Here is a 5,035-nt window from a genome sequence, read left to right as displayed (position 1 = left end):
TATTATTATAAGGTTCCTAATCATATGTATGAATTCAAACTTTGTAAAAACTTCTTTCATGCCAAATGTGTAAAACTATTCCATTGGATTTAAGAACGGCGAGGTTTAAAAGTGAAGATTAATGGGTGATTTCAAGTATGGGGTGCACTGCGGAGACTTCTCTCTTTGCTTCTAATTTCAGCCAAGAAAAGTGAAAGTAATCAACCATTCCACTCTCGGGCATGAAAGGGACATGCACGAATTGTCAAAGTTTGGCAAACTCAATATTCATACCCACACACAGAACGATATAGAGCTATATATAGATATATATCCATGCAGCACTAAGAATGAATCTTTGACGCTTTTAACGAATCCATAGATGTATACGAGAAGTCGTTTCCCATGATTTTAATGGAGAAACGATTCGTGATGAACTTTCAAATCATGTCCCACGTTTATGAGTATTCAAGTCACTGTCACCATCACCATTATATATTTTGCATCACTTTTGGCTTAGGGTTGTCATATTGGGATCCATGCTCAGTTCCAATTTGACATTACCACGCCATGCATTTTCTTAAAGATGTTTGGATTGTATTTTCTAGAGGTTTTTTGAAGAAAGGCGTAACGTCTTTTTTTTGAGATGTGATGTATGAAGGGTAAAAAAGTAATTTAAAAATATTTTTTTTCAAAAATAGCAATCTAAACAAGGCAAGATCTTTTGTTAATTGTAATTTTGAGGAATTATATGAGAGAATTGGCTGTGAAATTATTCAAAGAATCTCGTATTAATTTAGTGCCTTTTCTACATACATAAGTTTGAAGTTTAAATTTAAGGATCACTCATAGTGTACAATGTTGTGTGACCACTACTATAAGACGACATCTTACCCCGACATGATAATCCATTCTGGATTAAAGAAGGAAAACTGAAATTCAACAACTTCACACTAAAGTCCGCTTCGCAATCCTCCAAACATATTTCGCAGCATATCCCATCAATTATCGTAATTGATTACTACTGTTTCTCAGGTCAAACTTGACAAGATCTCACCAAAAATTTTATGGTATGGTGGCCCCTCTCGAAGAGAATTAATCATATATCCGGATTATGTTTCGTTTTGGGAATAAACTCTTCATCTTTCCATTAGTACTCTGTTTTTGGGGTCTAAATATACATCCAAATTTTATCTGTTATTGGTTCTTCAATTTTCTTCTTTTTTTTTCTTCTTCTTCTTCTTCTTGGTTTTATGGAAAAGGCATACTAGAGGATAAGAAGGTAGTTTACAGTTTGCGTGCGCTTTAAAAGCTGCAGCCTTAATCAAACACAATAAAAACGAAGCTGGAAACTTATCGGTAAGTAGCTAGTGGGAAGGACAATTATTGCTGCTTTCCAATGTTTTTATATGGCTCAGAATGATTAAAAATATGCCTATGAAATTGTTTACATCTTTGCTTTTGATTGAGGAAAGAAAGATTAGATACAAGAAGACAAAATAGTTTCTCAAGCTAAGCCAAAATTAACAGTCTAGCCATCTTATTGGAGCTCTCTTTGTATAGAAGCGAAATTTGAAGAAAAAGGAACACAATGAAATGAGGAGTCGTGCTTGATTTCTTAGTTAAAGTTCTCAAGGCCCTTAATAAGCCTGTAATTACTTGTACAAGCTTCAGTGCAAATATTAACAAAATCTTTAACTTTTTCTTTAGAAGAAAATTCCCAAAAATAAATCGTATATCTCAATATACGAATCAAGTATGACAAAAAGAGAATGCTCGTCTTTACATCTCTAAAACATAAGTACTAGCTAATTTTGTTCCTTTTGTTCTTAGCTTGCATGCTAGATTGTACTAATTAAAGTCTTTCCTTCGTTTGAAAGGCAGTTGAATTCAACTCATTGTTTGTTCGCTTCTTTGAAATTTTTTTTTAATGATTTCTATATCAAATGCATGCAATTTGGAGGTAATGCATCCAAAGAATTTTATATGTTACTTAAGATTATTATTATTATTATTATTATATATTGCACTGGCAAAGAGAAGGGAACAGGGGAAGTTGTACCCTCAAAATAAGCATGGTAGAGCTGAACTGAACTACAATATTATATAATCTGTCCATCGACATTATTAGACGTTCGTTCATATAAATTTTCTACACGAAAATCTCTGAGACTACATGGATGCACTTGGTCTAATTGAGCTACAAGACAATTGATGGATAAAAAAAAAAAAAGAAGAAAGAAAGGAAGAAAAAAACAACCGAATAAAGTAGAGATGAAATATTGAAAAGGCATAGTTGAAACTCAAATGGAAGAATCTATCCGTGAAACAAATTATTGTATTGGGCTATATATAGTGCCTCAACATGCAATAAAGCAAAAAATCCAAAATTATTTGAAGCTTGCTAAGGCCTCATTTAATCTGTTCCTCCACTTTGCTAAAGCGCATGGAAGTATTGCTGTCGGGAATGGTTTGGACGTAATCCTCATATCATGACCTTCTTCAATGAACATAGACAAAATGCATAACAGTGAAATCGGATGTGGACTTAGGCAAGCACTGTTGGTAGTGGAATATGTACTATTATATGCTTGGCATAAGGTAAATTCTACTGTTTGTTTTGGAAGCAAACGGGTTCGCCTTTTGAAAGGAAATCTTTCATTTTCTTGATGCAGTTAAAAGGGCAAAATCATTGGAGGGCTGTACAATTTGACTTGTAACATTCTCCACACAAATAATGACGAAATAGCCTAATTTTGAGTTGGCCAGAATGAAATGTTGATTGACGACGCTCCCACTTGGCTGCTATCCTTCAAATGGAAGACTTTTTTTTTTTTTTTTTTTTGCTGCACGTTAGTGCATGTCACATTTTGATCTAAAAAAAAGTTCCAAATATCGACCCTCTTTTTCGTTTCACGAAGGATTTAAAATATTCTAAAAATAAAATTTGTAGTATATCATGTTTAAATTTGCTAATAGATGTTTTCATTCAAAACATCCTCAGCTATTTTTTTTTCCCCTAATCCCTGGTCATACTAGTGTTTTCATTAGACGAAGTGAGATCTATCAAAAATATTTCGTCCATCCCTTTTGTTGGCCTATGTTTAAGCATTATGGCTTCAAAAAGAAAAAGAAAAAGAAAATGGAAATCAAGAAATGGAAGCGGAAACGCTCGCGAAATTCGAGGCTACGTCCGCTATATTACAACTGCGTGCATGTGACAGTAAACGCAGGGCTGACATATTATTTTGTTCCGGCGTTTGATGGGCGCAGCTCTATGACTTCTTTGCCTATTATGGTACGAAATTACACGATTTTCATGGGCTCTTTTGCTTTTGGACCCAGTAGGGGTAATTATTATGTTTTAACACCTTTTCGTTTGCAAACATCAAAAGGTTCAAGGGGCTGTATTATGTTTCTCTTGTTTTGTGATAGCTGTACTTCTATTTTTCTTTTTTTTCAATGCAAGTTAGTTGAAGTTTTCTTTAATGATTTCCATTCCAGTGTTCCACACACTGTCATGGGGAACCCTCTTTCTGCAGAGGGGTTTTTGGCTTGTAGATAACAAAAGAAACAAATGGGACCGTAAGAGGGTTTGATCATTGGACCTAGTTTGGAGTTATCTCACTGTTTCAGGTATTTGAGTGGCTCATCTTTAGTGGGTTTTTCTTGCTTTGTTTGTTTGTTTGTTTGTTTCTTTTTTCCTTTAAATCAAAGGAGTTGTTGGATAATTTAGGTGAAAAGGTATTAGAAAAAAAGGGGAAAACTTTGAAGGATTTGACTTGTCAGAAATATTACCATTCTCCTTCTTCACTTCATTTTCTCGTTGAAATTGTTATAATTTGCTGGACAGTGTGTGTGTGTGTGTGTGGTCTAGCCTTGAAAACTTTGTCCTAAATAGGAAATGTCGTTGTTGATTAGAAGGTAAAAAGAAGTGGTTTTGTTAAGACCTTTAACCAAGAAGGTTCATTTGATTAGTAGTTTCGGAGTTTGAGTCTGATTTGAAATAATACTAAACACTAAATACATCAAGAATCAATCCAATAGTCAATGTGTAGCCCTTCACCTTTTCCTTTCTTTCACTACACGTCTTTAACCTGTTGATCTGATTAGATCAATAATTAATTAGTCGACAAAGCTCGACTGTTTAAGCAAGAAAAGTCTTAATATTATGGAGAGCAAGCATTATTAGACAATTAATGAACCATATATCGTTCCATAACAAACTCAAGTTTATGCCAATGATACATGTTGATAATGTTATTGATTGCTCAATAATGGGTTGATTATAGATTTTGATTTTAAATAAGCAATAATTTTTTTTTTCTTTTGTAATGTTCTCGTTTACTTCTATATTTTGATTATAAATTCTTTTAACAGCTACAAAAACAGTTAAAATTCATAAACGGTTAAAAAGTAACTTTTGCTTGTTTTGATTATTCTTTATACTAATCTTTATAATCTTTTTTCGTAATCAAATTTTACAAAATCTAAAGCAAACAAGACTGAGGCCAAATTTAAATGGAATGAAAAGGATGAAAGCTGAAGGACAGGCTTCTCTTGGCTTCTTTATGCTTGGCTTGGCCCTTGAGCAGCGTTCCAGCATATGCTGCAAGAAGGTTCCTGGCTCTTTTATGTGACGACTAATTGCACTTTCCCTGGGAAAACTCCTTTGATTTTATATGAATTTTCTCCCCAAAATTCAGCTTAGATTACTCAAAAAAGCTTAGAAAAGGGTAGCTGACATAATGATGGCCTTTAACTTTCCTGCCAGCAGCCTCAATTTTATTCTATTTTCTATCAGAGAGCAAATGCAAACAAAGACAAACTATTTATGTCTTTTTTCCTTTTCAATATGATGTCCAGGTAGTTTTTGAACTTGTTAGTGCATTGCACCTAATCCCTCAAATCACGAGCTTCGATCGATTACTCATTTGTGAGTTTAAAAACTCAAACCAGATTTTCAATGAGAGTTGTAAATCTCTAAAAAGTCATTTGGCCGGGCTGCCGCATAAGTTTTCGTGGGTCGATTTGGAAAACTGACTTTATTTGCTAA

The sequence above is a fragment of the Coffea eugenioides genome, chromosome 3 (assembly GCF_003713205.1).
Source record: "Coffea eugenioides isolate CCC68of chromosome 3, Ceug_1.0, whole genome shotgun sequence".
NCBI classification, from domain to species: domain Eukaryota; kingdom Viridiplantae; phylum Streptophyta; class Magnoliopsida; order Gentianales; family Rubiaceae; genus Coffea; species Coffea eugenioides.
Note: the sequence above shows the minus strand (reverse complement) of the source record.